The sequence below is a fragment of the Varanus komodoensis genome, unplaced genomic scaffold, assembly GCF_004798865.1.
Source record: "Varanus komodoensis strain SLA01 unplaced genomic scaffold, ASM479886v1 scaffold3, whole genome shotgun sequence".
NCBI lineage: Eukaryota > Metazoa > Chordata > Lepidosauria > Squamata > Varanidae > Varanus > Varanus komodoensis.
This window is the reverse complement of record NW_025335761.1, coordinates 50,468,509-50,488,847: the sequence shown is the minus strand read 5'-3', so window position 1 is coordinate 50,488,847 and position 20,339 is coordinate 50,468,509. Positions and strand designations below refer to the sequence as shown.

Genomic DNA, 20,339 nt, shown 5'->3' with positions numbered 1-20,339 from the left:
TAAACATTCTAAAGTTTTGAGTACTGCGGTCACATATTTGTATTGCCCTAAACCATACTAAAATGATTTTTTTGCCATTAATTTTTTCACTTAAAATAGAAAATGGCTTAATTATGATAGTTTATATGTGTGTGTACACATGGTAGGGGTGTTAAATATTGAAAGGACTCCTAGTAGGAGTGCAATATGTGGTATGTTGCACTGACTAGAGTGTTGGATTGGATCCTAGTACTCAGCCATCCTAGTACTCACTGGCAACCAATGACACTTAGCCTATCATACCTCACAGGGTTGTTGTTGTGAGCATAAAAAGTGGACAGGAGGAAAACCATACAAGCTACCTTGGGTTCATTGCAAGAGGGAGAAAGACAGGCTATAAATGCAATGTAATAGTATCTATAAATAGTGTATATATCTGTATATTATGTTTGCACATTGTACTGTTTTTGAAATCTATCTGATACTGAGCTGCTTCACAGTATTGGAAAAGGATGGAACAGTGTTAACAAATACAGCATATTTTTCTCTTAACGTGGTGGATGTTAAGCTCCCCCCCCCACACACACACCTCCTGGTTGGGAAAAAATAGTCATACAATCTTCTTTCTGTCATACATGTATGATAATTTATATTTGATTTTTAAGGGTAAATCCTGTAATCCTTATGCTTGTTGAACTATTTAAAATGGTGCAGTGAGTGCTGGCAGGAACCCAGTTGTTCTGAAAGCAGGTTTCTTTCCCTGTGGGGCTACTGTTTGTAGCCACTCTCGTGTTGTACACCTAATATATTTCGGTAAGTCACCATCTCTATGTACACCTAATATATTTTGGTAAGGAATACATTTCCACTTAAGGAGGGGCTGCAGTTCATTGTAAGAGCATATACTCATTGTTAAAACTATCCACTTACTGCCTCTCTCCAATCTTAGACGGTACCATTGAATAGCACTTTAGGAGTCTGGTTCTATAGCCAAGTAACAGGTGGATCCACAGTTGGCTAAAGAATTGGATTCAAAGAGTGTTTCTCAATGAACACAGGAACATAAGGAGAACCATGCTGCATCAGCCCAAAGGTCCATCTAATCCAGCACTCCATGCAGATGGTGGCATCTCAGCTGCCCATGGGATTGCTCAAGCAAGATGAATGCAAAACCTGCATGTGTCCAAATTCCTCGGCAACTGGTGTATGCAGACCTGCCAGCTCTGGTAAAAGGCACCTTCTCAGCCTGGAGAGAGGTAATGAGCAGGGTTTTGCAGAGCTCAGTCCTAAAACTAGTGCTCTTCAGCATTGCTGTTAATGGCTTGGATGTACTAGGTGCAGGAAATGCTTATCAGATTTGCAGATGACACAAAATTGGGTGCCCTAACTAATATGCTGGAAGACAGAAACAAAATTCAAAGTGATCTTGATAGCCTGAAGCACTGAGCTGAAAGCAAATTCACAGTTACAGGATGGGAGATGCTTGTCTCAACAGTACTGCAAGCGAGGAAGCTCTTAGAATTGTCGTAAATCACAACTTCAATACCAGCTAACCATGTGATGTGGCTGCAAAAAAAGCAAATGCTATTTGAGGTTGCATTAATAGATGTATAGCTTCCAGATCACGTGTGGTATTCTATTTAGCACTTATCAGGCTGCACCCTGAGTATTGCATCCAGTTCTGGGCCCCACACTTGAGTAGAGGCACAGACAAACTGGGGAAGTTTCCAAGGAGGGCAACAAAGTTTATCAGGGGACTGGAAACAAAACCCTATGAGGGGAAAGAACTGCACATGTTTAGCTTGGAGAAGAGAAGACTGAAGAGATATGGTAGTACTTTTCAAATACTTGAAAGGCTGCAACACAGAGGAGAGCCAGAATCTCTTCTCAATCATCCCGGAGTGCCAGCCACAGAATAATGGGATTAAGTTAGAGGAAGTCGGGTCCTGGCTGGAACTCAGGGGAAAAAATGTTAGAGCAGTGCAGCAGTAATATAATGCAGTGCAGCAGTAATATATGCCAAGGGCTGAGCACCTCTGTGTGGCAACTCTGGGCTGAGCACCTCTGTGTGGCAACTTTAATCCCTTGATCTTTCTGCCTGACAGTTCTGCAGACCTAGCAAGTACATGTACTGTTTTGAGGTAGGCAAGTTTAGGGATGATGAGGGAGACAAATTGGGACAAAGCAATATGGGAGCAGGTATATTTTTATTGCCACAAATGGTATTAGTCTCTCATACTACAACGTCACCTATTCTAAATCCATGTACACTTTTCTTCTTAGTGCATCCATTTTCTGGCTATTTTTTTCCTCCATGTTGTACTCAGCTTTTCATAGTAACAACTATAGTGTACCTGCCTGTGAGTAACCAAGGCTTTATGGTACTGGAAAATAAGCATTATTCAGGTAAATGATACTGACAGAATGTTTTACTAGATTTCATTTTGTTACTTCTAACAAATCAACTAAAGCCGTCTTAGGTAGCTATTCAGCCTTCATCAATCTTTTATTGCAAACATTGTCTCCAATATAGAGATGGGTGCAACATGTCTCAACCATTGCTGTTTAATGGGACAAAATCTCAGTTGAAACATAACCTACTTCCTGTCTGTCCTTATTGAATTGTAATGTCTTATTTACAATTATTTAGAACATTTTTTAATATTTTAAAATGAAAGTTTTGTACCTAATGTTGTCATAAAAACACTTAGAAAACTAGGTTAGAGAAAATAGTCCCAGTTTGCCTTTAAAGCTATGTGAGTTTTTTTAAACTGAGGATATGAAAAATATCAGTGCTAGGTTTCCATAGTATTAATGGAGATCTCCTGAGCATAGACCCTTCTTTCATTTCAGTCTTTTTGATTATGTAAACTAGCTTGTTCCTTAGCTTTGGGAATCTAGGTTGCTCTAGGTAATCCTGCTAGGTGATGTGTAGAATATGGGCAGTTCAAACCCTGTCTGGACAAATCTAAGTGATTGTAATAGAACTATGAAGGGATGGAAGATTTCGTATTTTTTTCTCTTGGAACAGAAGGTGCTATATTAATGAGATGCCAATGTCACAGATAAGCTCCAGCTTTTTTAAAAAAAGAAAGCTGGCAACACTAGGCATCTAATGTTGTTCTAACTGTTGGGTTAACTAATCTTCATGCCTGCCATATGTTATCCTAATGCAAAGTTAGTAAAGTTTACCGCTGAGTGACATTACATCTAGATCAGAACTCACATGTAGTACTGACATTCGAGAGCAGACAAGTGTGATCATGAGCTTGCCAGCTTTCCCAAGTGAGAGATGTACTTGGTAGGAACAATGGAGTGCCTGTCTATGTTCTTTGAGATGAACCTTTCAAAATGTACACTTAACATCATGTTTTATTAATCCAGAGGCAGTGTCTTGTCCTTGAATGAATTGCAGCAGGATTGCTTATCATGAATGTTGGCATCCAGCTCATGTTCATCTGTTCCTATATTTGGGCTATATCACCCGGCTGCCACTGAACAATGAAACCCCCCAGTGTACGTACTTACCTACTGGGGGGTCAGGTCCAGTTGCATATTACTTCCTCTAACAGCAAACTCAGGTGTCGAATGCTATCAGAAATAGAGCTACAATGGGCCCATTGAGAAACAGGAGTGAGATATTGGATATGGAAAAAAAGCCTAAGGTGTGAAAATGAGTCCATCCATGGAGGGTTCAATATGCTGATTAGTCACATATTTTGAGTGTCAGATGAAAAGCAGAAATGAAGTTTTGGCCAGGGAGATGAAATGAACTGCTGGAGAAGACATGCATCTCTGAACAGGAATACTTGGTAATGCCAAGGTACAAGCCAGGAAGTCCCTAGTTTGAATTGTATCTCTGCTTTGAGCTCAATTGATGGCTTTGAGGGAGCCATGCATTCTCAGTCTTAGACTTCCCTGCAGTACAAGGATAATGATGATTTATATCTTTTCTATACCGCCCAACAGCCAGAGTTCTCTGGGTAGTTTACAACAGTAATAATAATTCTGGCTTTACATGATTATTGTAAAGATTACAACTAGATGCTGCTCGTGAAGTGTTTTGAATACCTGGAATTATACAATGTTTAATGTTGTTTGATGAATAGAGACTTAATCTTCTTGGAAGCTGAATCAGCTAAAAGAGATGTAAATTTTTATTTTTAGATCTAGCTATATTTGTATCCTGCACTTCATTGAACAAGTCCATGTCAGTCTATTTCTTGTTATCCTTGCAAAAAACCCTGTAAGGTTGACCAGACTGAAAGATAATGACTGGGTTCAGACCTCACAGCAAACATCTTTGTTCATTTCCATGGCACATAGATTTTTTTGCCTGAACTTACTGGTTAGATGATCACATGGTTCTCATAGCAACATGGTTTCTTTTTGCTGCACTCCAGCCATGTATCCCAGGAGCCCCTGCAGAAGACCTCAACCTTCATCCTGATTTGCCCACTGAGAGTTTGAGGCAGGCTTTCCCTCTTCCTTCTCCTGTGTGCCCCTGCATCTCTGTAACACTTCCTAGGTACTCCAGCTTCCACAGGAATTTTTAGTAAATCATCATAAATGCTTTTACCACAATTTCCCCCTTCCTCCATGCATTTACTTGCTTTCTCCCCATTTCCAGAAGTAAATAGGAAGAAGGGTACATTGCTTATCCAGTAGAAATAAAGTAGATGATGATGCTTGTGTTGCTAGGGAACGGAGGGTAGTAAAGAATGGATTGCTGAGTGGCCACTGCTGAAGGCTGCTGCTTCCACAGGATTCTGTGACTTTCCATAACAATGGTAAAATGGATATCTCACGTCTGGATGACTGGAGAACACTCAGTAGAGCAGGCTAAATGTACCATGTAGGAATGCCACAGTTGCTTCCACGGAACCTGACAGACCATAACGGTAAGAAATCACTGTGGTTTGTCATGATGTGCCAGTGATTGGTCCAGGGTTACCCAGAGAGCTTCGTGGTTGAGCTAAGATTTGAACTCTGGTCTCCATTGTCTAGTACTGTTTCTTGTAATGCACAGACTTCCTGATTGGTTTCCTTAACAGAGACATTAAAACTGGTATTGGAAATATATTTACATTCCAATGTTTGGTAGCTAGTATTTGTGTTTTCATTAAAGCATTGGTAGAATGGTTCAAATTTGCAAAAAGGTAAGTTCTAAGCCTAGTTTTAAGTTTCTTGTTTTAGCTAGCCTGCATATTCATGAAGACTGAAGAGAGATCTCCCTTTTGCAGCTGATGCCAACTGAATATTAGTCTAGGTTGACAACTAAAAGCAGGTGCAAAGCTGAGCAGACAAAAATAGCCCCTTGCATCAAAGCCCTACACTATTTAAATATATGTAGCTTGATGCCTTACTTGATCTAAGTAAGGAGGACTGGAATTTGTATTCCAAGAAAAGCAGAAAATGGTTATTAGGATTATATTTAAATTGTTTCAGAAAGGTATATCAGTTTGATCGTGTATATATATTTCTATTTGGATGTGTTATGTGTTATATGTTACTACCTGTAGCATTTTATGGGCATTGGATGTTCACAGCAGTGAGAACAGGACCTGAATGTTTATTGGATGGTGCTGGATTCTTTGTGCTCTGAAATGTGGTATTATATGCACAAGAGGGAGCCATATAGTTTACAGACATTCAAAGTGGGATTCCTTGCTCTTCAAAGGTAGAGGCTTTAGTTTGCTTCTGTAGAAGAATATGCAATGGCTTTCTGCTTTAACTTTTCCCTTGGCTTCACATAGGAATGTTTGTAGCCTTCTGTAAAGAATTGCTACATAGATTACTGCAGAACAATGCTCTTTAGCCAATAAAGCGCACAGTGGTAGTCTCCCAGCTGTACCTGTTCTCTGCCAGATTGAGAAGCGAGAACGGGAGAAAAGTGGATGATGAAAGTTATTCATTCACCTTCTTTGTAACAAAACATTTCAATACAAGTATTCTTATTAAATTGTTTTACAATTCTACTGCCAGCTCTAACAAACTAGGAAATGAACATTCCATAGTAAATAACTTGAGCGTCATTCCAATTGCTACTGGTAAGGACCCACCAGAGGCTAGGGATACTTCATACGTGTTAATTATTCTTCATAAAAGTCCATATCCATCATTTCACAATGGTTTTTGTTGTTTCAAAAAAAACTTTTCTGAACATTTCACAGACTGTGAAAGGAAGTTCTACTGTGCATGCATGCACCTGCTTGTGGCCTGTTGTTTTTGTGCAGTCAAGAACCAAGAATGTATTTCCTTGTATTTGTCCCTGCAGGGCTGGTGCTGGAATAACATGGCCAGATCATAGTCTAATTGTTTCATTCTCCCTGCATGCCAAAGTAAGGTTGAGAGTAGTTGTTATATCAGCAAAAGGGTCTCATGAAAATAGCAGGCTGTATTTCAGAGGCACTTTCTCCCACTATGCAGAAAGTTTTATTGGCTCTGCTTCTTTCTGATAGACTGGTGGCAATGCAGCATTTATTGGCAAAGGCATGTTCTCTTAATATTTTAATTATTCAACATTTTCATGTCCTACATTTCTTCTTCTGGAATACAGGGCAGCTAGCAATATCAAGGTAATAAAGCAACCATAAAAATAAGGGAAACAGTACTTATATTATGGGTGTTTTATGGTATTTTAATATAGGTCTATGGGCCTGTACCTTATATACCATAATCAATATGCAAATATTTTTATTTCCCCATTGTTTTAATGTGTAATTGGTATTAACCGGGGTTTCTGTTTTCATTATCTTGATTATTGGATGCTGTGCTTGTTTTTTTATTTTATTGTTCTTATTGCAAGCCATTCTGTGATGCCAGTGGTGAACAGGATACAAAAGTTTTTAATAAATATTTGAACAAATGAATAAAAAAAAATGTCTTCAGCCCTTGTTGAACCTGTTGGATTATGGGCTGACCCAATGTTACCTGGGAGCAAGTTTCATAAATGAGGTCCCAGGACAGACAGTGCCTTATTTCATGGCACCATTTAAGTAGCAATCACTATTGGCAGGACAAGGAATAAGGTGTGCTTGGCCATCATAATGCTCAGGTCAGTTGGTAAGACAGAACACAATTCCTCAGTCATTTAGGGCTTACAGTAGTCCCCCGAAATTTGTGGGGGTTATTTTCCTAAAGCACCCGTGAAGTGTGAAAAACTGAGAATTTGATGCCGGCGCCGGCTGCTAAGGCAGTGCATGCGGGAAACATAGAAACAGAGCGAGTCAGAAGGGGTCTCCTGGGCCATCTAGTCTGACCCCTGGCTCCAGCTGGCTCCGCTCACGACATGCCCACCATGTGCATGTCCAGCCTATCTTTGAACACCCTTATCGATGGGGCCTCAACCACCTCCAATGGAAGCCCATTCCATATCCTTAGGAGGCGCGGGCCGGGTCGTGGGGGTGGGCACGTGCATGTGGCAAGGCAGGGGTGAATGCGTGCAGAGATGGTTTTCTTCAGGCAAGTCCTAACTCGGAGGAAATGATCTCTTTGCGAGTAAGCCACCACACAGCGGGGTCCTGGCTTACTCAAAAGGAGATCGGCTTGGACTCGCTTGGAGAAAAATTCCGCAAAAGACTGAGGCTGCGAACACTGAACCGCAACTTCATGGGGGGTATACTGTGCATGCCCCTAGCAATCCATTGAATTGTTTGCTAATTCAGTGGCAATTATTTTCCAGGCTTTGGCTGATACTGTGCTTTGATGTTCTTATAGCCAGAACTGCAGCATTCAGCACCAGCTGCAGTATGTGAAGCATCTTCAAGGATAACCCACATACAGTGTGTTGCAGTAATTCATCTAGGGTATTATTAAGCATAAGTCACTGAGCTAAGCTGTCCAGGAATAATGATAGCTGGTGAACCAACCAAGGATAGCCATAGGTACCACTCTGGCCTCTAGTGACACTCTTAAGTTATGGAACTGACCCCTGACGGTCACCTCACTAATTAGCTAAGAATCACCAACCTGTTGACCTACCATCTACTTATTGTTTAGCTTCAGTTTATTGGCCCTCATCCAGCCCATCATTGTTTCCAGATACTGCACTTGAAGAAGATTATGGCCAGAAACAGCCATGCCCATATAGGTAGAGTCTTCATCTCAGACTCTAGTTAGCTGAAGGTCTCCATCTTGCACAGTTCCTTAGGCATAAGATTCTTCCTTCCAGTTGCAGAAGGAAGTTGTCTTAGGAACATGTTAGCTGGCCTTGATGGAATTTCAAATAGTTTTCTAGAAAGGCTAGTAGATAAAGAGAAATGCCTTACATTCTGCTTTTCTTGATCACCACTGGAGGAACGGTTGTATCTTACTTCTCAGTATACATGTACATAAGCAAACAGAGAAATCAATGATTTTGCATCTTGTACAGATGTCCTGTGTGGAAGTCTACTTGGCACCTTTTTTTGTGTTTCTCTGGTCTTTAGTGATTTGGGCACTTATTTGGCGTTCATTTCCTTTGCATTTTATATTGTTAAAACAGGAGTCTGTTTTGTTTTGTTGTTAAAGAAAATAACCATTACATGTATTTCGGTTTTCTCTCAAATTTCCATTTTTTCACCAGACAGGAAAAATAGCCCTTCCATGGCTTCTAAATTTCAAGCTATATACACACTCCTGGGTGGTTATTGATTTATGCATAACTTGGTTCCTATTGAGTTGATGGCAGTATGTTTGAAAGTATCTTGTGCTCAAATGAAGTCTTGAGGTGGATTTGGCTGGGTGCCATCTTCTGGCTAATCCTGTCCTGGAGCTTTGGATGTATGACCTTAGCTGGCTCAAAGCCGATAGATGGTGTACCTTCTCATAGACCATTGTACAGAAGTGTGGTTGAACCCTCAAAGCACTTTGGATCTTATATTTTTACCAGTGGTGCTATAACCTATTTTTCATCTTTTGGGACTTAGACCTGCCAAAAATCCTATTTGATATTCATCACATTTGGTAAGAATTCACTTTTTGGTGGCATGGCTCCATGACTATAATATTTTTTAGACAACAAGCATTTTGCAATGAATTTAGAACATAATTTTGTGTGTACCTAGACTGGTGATTCTAAAACTTTGACTGTAATGATAACAATGACGTAGACTGTCTACAAACCTCCAAGCTGTCCCTTTATGTCTGTCTACTTTTTAATTTCATTATTAAAAAACTTGTTTTGATATGGGGCTAAGCCACCCTTAATAAGCTGTGATGGGTTGGTTGTTTATGGAACACAACCCTCAGCACCCCCAACAGATGATCAGGCTAATTGAGTCCTCTCTTTCTCCTTCTCCCTTGATTTACAACTGCGTGTCACATCTTGTCTCCTTTCTTGTGCTCTGATCTTTACATTATTTTTCTCCCAAAGACTCAAAATTGCACAGTGTATTTTACAAAAATGACCTTGGAAATATGTGCAAATATCTTGATCTTTTTGTCAGTATTTCAGAGGTGTGCAAGTGTGCACTTTAAGCTGTGCAACAAATGTACTCTTGCTTGTTTATTTATTTATTTATTTATTTATTTGGGGAACTTCTATACTCGGGGCGGCTCACAAACATAAATAACATCCTATAAAACAATATAATTTAACAGTATAAAATAAGTCGCCCTGGCCAAAGAATAAAAGAATAAAAAATAAAAGAATAAAAAAGAATAAAATAAATAATATTAACAATTAAAATAACATTTGAATAAAAAGGTCTTCACCTGGCGCCGAAAAACAAATAACGACGGCGCCAGGAGGACCTTTCTGGGGATGTCCTTGTAAGTTTCAGCTATCAAAGGGAAGGGAGTACAATAACATAGATGGAAACTGACAAGGCAAGACTGCATATAGGCTAATTTGTTGAGCTTTCAAATGAAAATAACCGGTAGAGGGTGGGCAGAAGTGGGAGAAGTAGATGCACAAGAAAGGTAGTGGTGATAAGACTTCCCCTTTAGCAATGTAATCTTCTCAATTTCTAGTGATGGTTCTATATTTTCAACCCTTCCTGGGTTCTTTACCTACTCCAGAGAAGGGAGATATTAATCCTCCCCCTTTTCATGGCTCCTTTTCAGAGCATTTATTACTGCTGCAGGTCACAGGTCGCAGTGAAGAGCATGCACGTTATAGCTTGCTGTGGCTCAGCAATGGCTATCTATAAGTTGTTTAACTCAATATTAGATGTGACATGAACTGGCTGTGCATGGCCTCCAACTTGTATTTGGTCAGAGTGAAGTGACGCAACCTTGTTACCTGTTTTTTTGGTTACTGGGTTGTCTTGTTCATTTATTGATGAATAACTACAAGCTGCCCCAAGTCAGAATAGTATTGTGGTGTGTGTTAGGGTATGCTTTACTCATCATTGCTGGCCAGGCATCACATGGAATAGATAACTGTTTTCAGATAGTCAGAGTGATGGCCAGAGGCAGCTGGGGGTGACTTTGACATCTAAGCATTAAAAACTAGTGTAGGCAATTTATGACACTGAATGAGAAGTAGTAGTCCTACTTCTTTGTAGGAGTGATTTATCAAGGGTTAGAGTTTTTTGCTTCCAATGCAGTTACATCTCACATTTCATTTTCCATTTGTATTAAATACAGCCACACTATGTTTAAAAAAACCTAAGGTTTTTAAAAGGGCCATGAGGTTTGAAACATAACCTACACTCTTGAAGTTTTGATACATGTATATAGCGCCTGTATAAGGTGATTTACAAATGGGGACAAAGCCCGTAGTTGACTTTTCTCCAAAACTCACTGTGTAAAAGGAAAGATACATGTAGGGAGGGAGAATTCAAAAGAAGAGAGGAAAATCAGTTGGAACATTTAAGAAAACAAATGAATCTTCAGTTGTCTGAATATAGACAAAAATTGTGGAACAAATATAAGTAGAAAGACAATTCCAAAGATGAGGCTCAATAACAGGGAAAGCACAGGTGTGGTTTTATAAGCAAGCAAGTACAAGGCTGGAATGTATACCTGAAGAGGAGATGAAAGATAAGGAGTTGCAAATCAGTGAAATTATTTAAAGATGACAAGTGGAGTTTATATTTAATATGCAAGTAACTGGAAACCAATGTAATTCACAAAACCAGAGTGACATTGTAGAAAAGATGAAAATGGCAAATGGAATATTCGTGGGCATGAGCATTCATAACAAAAACAGAACTGTGCAGCTTAAAGGAATGGCAGAGAGAAGAACATGAAAGGTTCTTTCCACCTTGAGAGGGTTCTCACCTTAAAGGCAAACTAAAACAATATTTTAAATGAATTTCAGTAGAAGAAAAATAAGACTGTGAAGCATTTTCAAGAGCAACAAAAAGGGCTTCTTTCAGCATGTAAATAGGAAGAGGAAGGGGAGACAAGTGGTGGGACTACTAAATGAGGAAGGAGATCCAGTGACTGATAATGAGGGAGCAGGCACAGATGCTAAATGACTGTTTTGCCTCTGTGTTCTCCCCAAAGCAGGACGGGGGATATCCGCATAGGAGATTAGATGAGGCTGGGGACTTAGGGGCACAGATTAGAGTCACCCCCCCTTGAAGTTGAGGAGCTCCTCAGGGACATTACAAAGGCGCCAGGCCCTGATGAGTTACACCCGAGAGTACTTAGAGAGTTGGCAGGGGTTCTCTCATGCCCGCTGGCCTCCATTTTTGAGTCCTCGTGGAGAACGGGTGAAGTTCCAGAGGACTGGAGGGTAGCATCAGTGGTCCCAATTTTCAAAAAGTGTAGTAGAAGGGACATGGGAAATTACAGACCTGTTAGCCTTACGTCCATTGTAGGAAAAACCATGGAAAGGCTCATAATAGAGAGAGAAGGGAAGGGAGGCTGACAGCCACACAACACGCCTTCCGCCAAAACAGGTCCTGCCAGACAAACCTTGTGGAATTCTATGACAAGGTTTTGAGATGGCTAGATGGAGGGGATGCAGTGGATGTGGTATATCTGGATTTCAGCAAGGCCTTTGACAAAGTGCCCCATGATATCCTGGTGGAGAAACTGAGGAGTTTTGGGATACACCAAAGCACTGTCCGGTGGATTAGGGCATGGCTGACTGAAAGCAGAAGGTAACCATTAGTGGGGAATCATCAGGATGGCAGCCAGTGCCTAGCGGGGTCCCCCTGGGCTCTGTCCTGGGGCCAATCCTGTTTAATCTGTTCACCCCTTCTTCCATGTCATTAATGAAAAGTCTGCTGATCAAATTCGCAGACGACACTAAAACTGGAACAGTGGCCACAACTGAGGAGCAGGTACTCCAGATCCAAAAGGAAGTGGGCAGGAGACAACAGGATGGTGTTCAGTGTGGATAAGTGCAAGGTCTTGCACTTGGGGCATAGGAGTGGGTGGCATAAGTACAGGTTAGGTGACAAGTGGCTGGAGACCAGCACTTGTGAAAGGAATCTTGGGGTACTGGTTGACTGCAGGCTAAACATGAGTCAGCAGTGTGATGCGGTGGTCAGGAGGGTGAACGCCACCCTTGGTTGCATAGCCAGATGTGTGGCTTCTAGATCAAGGGAGGTATTACTACCACTCTATACGACTCTGGTGCATCCGCAACTGGAGTATTGTGCTCAGTTTTGGGCCCCTCATTACAGAAAGGATATAGCCAGGTTAGAGTCAGTGCAGCGTAGGGTCACAAGGTTGGTGGCTGGTTTGCAGGGGATGGGTTATGAGGCAAGACTGAGGGAACTGGGTCTCTTCAGCCTGCAGGAGACTCAGAGGGGATCTGTTGGTGTCATACAGGTATGTGAGGGGATGTCACATGGAGATGGGTAGAGACCTGTTCTCCCCTGCAGAGGAAGGCAGGACGCGCTCCAACGGAGGAAAGCTCAGGGAGCCAAGGTTCCATTTGGATGCCAGGAAGCATTTCCTGACAGTTAGGACCCCAAGGTGTGGAATAGGCTTCCACGAGAGGTTGATGCGGCCCCATCAGTATAGGTGTTCAAGGATAGGCTGGACGTGCACATGGTGGGCATGTCGTGAGCGGAGCCGGCTGGTGCCAGAGGTCAGACTAGATGGCCCGGGAGACCCCTTCTGACTCGCTCTGTTTCTGTGTTTCTATTTTAGTGTCAAGAGGAAGAAAGAAATGAATTTTAGAAATATTGAGATGATTAAAATGAAAGATTTGGTAAGAGCACAAACATGATGAGGAAAATATAAAACAGAATCAAAAGAACCACCTAAAGTATAAGCAGACACTAAGAAAAGGAATATGGGCAAGCAAAAGAGGGAGATTGAAAAGGATAGAAATATTAGCAAAACCAAATTTGTGGACTTAATGTAATATTATGCTGACTTGCCCAAAAATGATAACAGAAATTTAGGTAGTGATGTTAGATGGATAACATAGGAAAAGACAAAGTTATAAATGTTCAATATAGGAGTGATATGAGAGATCAAATATGTGAATGCAAGAACATGAATGATATTAAAAAATAGAGGCTCCAGTTCATAGGAATTCAAAGCAAAAGAGGACCTTAAAGAGAAGTGGTTTAAGAAATTGTGAAAGAATATGTTAACCTTTGTGTAATTTTTCTTTCAAATTTCTTTCACCTGTAAAAGGGTCTGTCTTCCATGAGCTCTTGCTTGCAAAATAAGGGCAGGAACAAATTTTGTTGATTCCCCTTAACCTGTGGGGCTCCTCACACCACTTCTGGGGGGTTTCTTAACTTTCCCTGCAGGGGAAAGAGGTGATTAATTAAAATCCCCATTTTCTTGAAACAGCAGAAACATCCTTTAAGCCCAGTCCTGCTTTTAGAACCATTATTCCAAACCACTGTGAAAATATATATATATTTTAGATAAACAAGATGAAGATCATAATTGCAATTACACACAAATCGAAGCTTTGTACATAAAAGAGAAATACCAACTCACTTAAAGATATCCATTGCAGGGATAATGGAAGAAGAAAATTTAAAAAGATTAAAAATAGGAACACAGATGATGAATGAACCATGGAAGAAGTGGAAACCAATAACACAAGACAGGTGATACGCTTCTAAAATAGAGGCCGTTAGCTGTGTTGACCTGGGTTGGTGGAAATTACTTCTAGATTAGATGAATAAGACCAGATAGGTGAAGAAAAATAAGATTGCTTTGCAACAGCATTAAGGGTGACCCTAACGTAAAAGTGACAAAAATCAGAAGACGGGTCCTGTGTGATCTCTGCTCAGCAAAATTGGTGCGGGATTGGTGTTAATGGAAGAAAGGAGTAATCCACTGCCAAGGGAGGAGAAAAGCAGGTAGTACAAAAGGTGGAAGGTGCAAGCTGAACTGGAGTAAATAAGCGCAGATGTAAGAGCAAAAGCAGCTGAGCGTTCTCACTGAGGTAAAAAGAACAAGGGCGAAGGAAGTAAAATGATGAGGGAGAACTGGGTGGTGGTAAATGCAGAATGTGGAATGAATTACTAGGGGACTACTTTTGATAGTTAACAGGACTGTGACAGTTAAGCATTTCACTGGACAAAAAAAAATCTATTCCACATGTATGTAAGCAGGCACACTGGCCTTCAGAAATGATACTAAACCTCGGGCTTTGCTCTCCTCTACTGGCTTGGCCTGGAGAAAACAAGTTTCCGCTTCCCTTTTAGATTAATTATAATTGAGTCATCCACTTCATAAACTGTGGTTAATCTTAACTATTAAGTATTGTTGTGAGCCGCCCCGAGGCATCAGCAAATGGGGCGGCATAGAAGCTTCCTAAACAAACAAACAAACAAACAAACAATGTCTAGCAGACACAAGGTAGCTTTGTAAGCTCCAAGTTAACATTGGCTTATTTCCACTAAACGTAGCTGACAAACTACAGTTTGGATGTGGAACCTTCCAAACACCTGTCAGCTGCATTGAGTTGTGGTGAAGGGAATGCATAACCTAAACTGCTATAGCTCTTTTAGAGAAAGCTAAACTTTGGTTTAGTTTTGTCTTAATCAAACCATTGTATATGTTATACATGCATATAAGTACTTCAGAATTTGGATTTAAGTGCAATTTAGCAATCTGACTTTCCTCTTGATTAGAAGTAGTCTGTTCAGGAAACACAAAGCACCATGAGTCTTTCTAAAGCCCCCCGCCCCGCCCCCATCTTCACTATGAGAAAGGTAATGTTTCTGGGTCTCACATTTCTTCCACTCTTCCCACTAATACACTGGGACTGGGTGACTCAAGTCACAGTGCTAGGCACAATTTTGAATATGCAGTTGACATTGGGATGTTGTCATGTGAACCCAGCCATTGGGGTTTACATGGCAGTTAAATGGCAATAAGATGAGGGCTATGTATTGTTTAACTTGTGCATACCTGCTGACAGTCAGGTTCAGATGACATAGCAATCCTCAGTTGGCATATTCAAAATGGTGGGTGGTATGTGCCCTGGCTCAGCAGAAGTTAAATAATCCATGATTGGCTGTCTTCTCATGCAAACTGGTTCAGTCTGTAAAATGATACTTGAACCAAGAGATGCTTTGATGGAACATGGACACTCTGCTCCCCAACAAAATAGAACACACTTGGATAACTTTCTGGTAAGTTCTGTATTGCAGGGTCAAGTTTTCAGCTAGGCAACCAAAGAAATGTAGCAAAGGTACCTATACCTCATGTCACACAGGATTAGTTTGGTAATCTTTTCAAGACAGTGAACCGGTCTCTATTTCTCTAAGCTCTCTTTCTGTAACAGTAGGAAAAATGGGAGGCTGTGTGAGAACTTTCCATTTTGAAAACCATAAAACTTCTCATTTGGGAAACAGTTATCTTCTGCATTTTGGATCCTGGTTGCCAACGTAACTACTTTTAATTTATTTCTGCTGCTCTGAATGGCTTACGATCCCATTAAAGTAGTCTCCCCAAACACTCTGTCTGAAAATGCTGTGCTTCAAAACCATATATGCCAATATTAGATGAAATTGTTTCTGCACATTTTTAAGCCACACTTGGGAGATATATTGTGTTGGCTAGAAAATACAGAGGTCTGTGGAGACTTTTATTTTAGAAGATGAGGGTTTTAACCCCTCTCCTGGCCACGAATTCAGATGTGCAGTTGTTTCTGTAGCTATAACAGTATGACTGCTTATTTTCCTGAGATCAAGTCATACTTCCAGAGAGCAACAGCTTCTATCCCCAGGGATGTTATCTGTGTTCTGGGACTCCATGCCTCAATAGTTAATCTTACTTTTTCACAGATACATAGGCTTTATTGTTGGGATTTAATACTTTTTTTCTTGATGTAACTGCAGTGATGAATGTTCAATAAAAATCAAAGCACAGTAGAAAGCTGATGTATCTAGAGTGAAACACGCAAAGGAGATGTATATTCTGAACACTGTTTAAATGTTTAAGGGACTTATCTTTGGAAATTAGTAATTTAACTAAATTAGAAAATGGATTATCTTTTACACTTTTGGTCTGTGTGATATGTCTTGGTATGGAAAACTGTAGTGCTTCTAAGTGGAACTTACTTCTGTTATTACTATAATAAAAATGTAGCATAACTGTTTCATTTCATTGCTGTCCAAAATTGTTTTGGTAATCAAAGTAATCTTAAGTCATTTAAAAGACCCATTCCTATTGGACACTTGTATATGCTGCAGTTGTGTGTGAAGAGGAATCACCAAGCATTATCATATCAGATAATTTTACTGACTTCTTAGAAAAAAATACTCCAATGAAAACAGCATACTCACTGGGATGCTGAATAGGGTCTAAAACTACCAAGTCAAGCCATTAAAATGCATTTTACATTATAGAACACATTGTAGCTGTTGTATTATTGATTATATTGAACTCTGTATTGAATATGAATGTATAAGCTTTCAAAAAAAGTTCTTTCCTGGTATAGTGTTACCATTCTTGTACCTATCTTGATAATCACTTCTGCTAAAAGCTTTGTTGCTAGTGCTTGCTTCTGTCCCCTTCACCTCTCCCTTTCTATCAACCATAAGCTGCAGAGTATTTTACAAAGTATTCTATCAACCATAAGCTGATTTCCCAGTTATGTCTTGGGCCTTAGCAAGCTTGTATATATTTCAGACTGCTTGTATATATGTGTCCAAATGAGATTTGGGCATCTTCTCCATGGTGTTTTGTTCTTGGTTCAGAAATCACACCGTGGATGAGATGCATGTCCATTCTGGGTGCAGTCCTTTTGATTGCACCCTGGATGTTTGTAGGCCTCAAATTTGGAAGCTTACAAGCATGCAATGCAGAGTGGAAGGAGTAGCGCAAGCATTCATGACCTTCTCATCTGCATTTCAGCGACTTTCTAGCTGAGCTGCTTCAGATGTTAAGGTGGCTAGTGCACCATCAGGATATCCTAGAAAATGACAGTCTTCTTCTCTTTCCATTCCCCAGAATACCGCCTTTACCCCTTTTTTGAGGTCAGCTTCCTGCTGGCACTGTTCTTTCTGCACTGACTGAAAGGCTGGGGCAGGGAGACTGGTGCTCAGTTCTTGACCTCAGGTCTGGGAATCTGAATTATACTATGTCTTAAGATGATGTATTGTTCTCTTCCTAAATAAGCCACTTCATGCATATGCCATTTTATGTTTTTAAGTCTCATTTTTTGAACTGCCCACAGAGCTTAAGCTGTGGGGTGGTGTAAAGATTTAATCCATAAAGGTAAATTAATGATAGCCTCCCCATAAACACCTAAGAGTATGCAGAGTTTTGCTTCCATTGGTGCAGTCTGGCCAATGGGTAAAGCCATGGATACAGCCACCATACTCTGCATGTGATTGCTGTATTTGTGCAGTAGCCAAAGAAGTGAGAACCATGCAAACCCTTTTATGCTTTCTCAGGTCCTATTGCGTTCAGTAGGAATTACTTACAGGTAAATATATATGGTAGTACACCCTTAGACAAGTTCCTGCTCATTGCTTGTAAGCAGGTTGGAAGGTGACATGGTTATATAAATTAGAGATATTAGAATTTTCATTTTGTTTTGTTTTGTTTTTGTCTAATGGGTGTTGGTCCTTCCATGTGATTGATCTTGCTTGTCCCAGGAAGCTGCGTGTATTTCCTAAAGGTACATATTTGAAGTGTGCATTTCCACATAATGTAAGCTGACAAGATTTGTGGGTGGAGGAGAAGAATGAAGAAAAAAAGTTCATGAAAGACATTGAGTTACTGGCAAACACAATATGTGCTGGTAGAATAATGAAAGTTGATTGATGCACACATGACACTAGGAAATTGTGAATTAATGTTTTTTTTAATGTGGGTGGTTAAAGTAGTTGGTGTATTAAATTATTTAGATATTTAATTTCAGTAATATTTACAAATAAGTGCCTAGTGTCTTGTCAGGGTTTTTTCTTCCCCTTCCCCTTTCTGTTCTTTTTTTTTCTTTTTGGTCTCTCAGTCATTCTGGTCAGATAGTTGGGTGCCAGTTGCATAGAATTTGAATAGAATTCTGCATAATTCCCCTAACATACTCCTTAAGTGAAAAAGCTAGAACCTTGAATTTTAAAAAAACTAAAAAACTGGAAATCCAGGGAAGAGGCCTGGTGTAACCCTGAGGTGATCATCCTCCCAAGTTCCCTATGGCTTGACCCCGACTCATCACTTTTCCCATTTGGGATATAGGCATTGATAAGCTGTGATAATTCTCACAGCCTTAAAAAGTTAGAGAGGCGGTTGCAGGCAGGAAGTTGATGTGCACCAAGGCACTGTTTTAGTGTAGTCTTCCAACTTTGTACGCACTAATTACATGGGACAGAAGGAACAGTAACACAGTCATGACTATCCAGTGTTGGGCTGTGATCAATGCATACTCTTCTTTAAAGAGAAGGTACAGCAGTCCCTGACTTACGAACATCTGAGTTACAAACAATCTGAGCTACTTATGAACTGCCATAAAGCCTATTAATTAAAAAATACTTTAGGAAATCATCACCGGGTGGGAGGGAGAAGCAGGCCCTCTTGTCCCACCCATCTGCAGAGGAAAATGTATCTGGCATTTCGTTGGTGTTAAGAAGAGGCACTGGTGAGTTGCAGGGGTAGAGTTATTAGCAGTTTTTCCACTTTGATGGAGGGCCAACTATATGTGATCCAACTTACATACAAATTCAACTTAAAGACAGATTTCCAGTTTCTTAGGAATGGAGCTCATTGGTAGCCTGGGGACTGCCTGTACAAATTATTGCTCATAATCCAGCACTAATGTTATTACTTTCCCCACCCATTCCTTAATGTCACTCAAACTCAGGTGACAAGGTTCTTTTCCTTTCTCCCCTGTATTTTTCTGGGTTACTTGTAGAAGTGCAGCTAAAGGTTTCGAATTATTAAACTTGCTTTTAGTCTAATTATTGGGAATACTTCAGTTTATACCTTTGCACATCTCTTATAATGGAATTTTATTCATGTCTTGCCAAACCATGGTTGAATGAACAAGAGAAATGCTGCGGGCTCTGTACTTCCTCTACCTTCTGGTTTAGACTACCTGTAGATTGCTGTGATGTTTGAATTGACTGATGCCTGGATTTTGTTCACGACTGTGAAGGAATGAAATTTAGTTTGCTAGTTTTGGTGCCATAGTAAAGAGCTTGTATTGTGTAGTGGCTGGGAGAGTACACCATCTGGGACACAGGAGATCTGAGTTCTAGAGTTTACTGAGTGAGTTTGGGCCTGTCATACAGTTTCTGCTTAACCTGCCTCACAGGAATGTTGAGAGGATAAAATGTAGAAGAGGAGAATCATGTGTGTTGCCTGGGGTTCTTTGGAAAAGGGGAAAGCGCTGTTATATATGTAATAATAAATAATAAAATCTAGTTTCTGAAAAATGAGATAGGAAGTAAAATGGGGGGAAGTAAGCTGCATGCAAGTGGGCAGGGGTAGGCATTGGGGCCAATCAAATTGTTAAATTGTTTTGAGTGTGGCATTGGAGTTGAGCTTCAAAGGACACAGTTTGCTATTTGGTGAACAAGTTATAGACTTAGGGCCTATGTATTAGATAGTTTTATTTTGGAGTGATAAAACATTGTTTTTGTTTGGGTGGTTTTTATTTTGGTTGTGGTTTTTTTTATCTCCCTTTGAAGAAAAGCTCTGCAATCTGAAGTTCTTTATAAATGACAGTCAGTGATGTCCCAATGACATTAAAATATTTAGCAGCATTTCTAAAAATAATTAGGAGGACTTCTTTCTAGTTAAACATGCCTAGGATTGTTCCCTTAATTGTTTTGAGTTTTCGTTGACTAATTCAATCTGTAGATGACTAAAAAAAATCATTTTAAAGAAAAGGCGTATTTTCTTAGGTTTATATAAAGCAAGTGTGCCTAGCAGTATGTATAATTGTAGAAGAGGCATTCTGTGATGTGGTATCTTTTAGTATGGTATTTGCCATTTCCAGCATTGTGTTTGTATTAAAATAATTATTTTTAATCTATTATCCAATTGCC

The 20,339-nt window shown here is 40.1% G+C and overlaps 1 protein-coding gene across 2 annotated transcripts in view; it reads left to right on the top strand.

Moving 5' to 3' along the window:
• The window catches only part of SETD3 (SET domain containing 3, actin histidine methyltransferase), a 53,994-nt gene that overhangs the window by 12,680 nt on the left and 20,975 nt on the right, over positions 1-20,339 (top strand). The window lies entirely within an intron of this gene.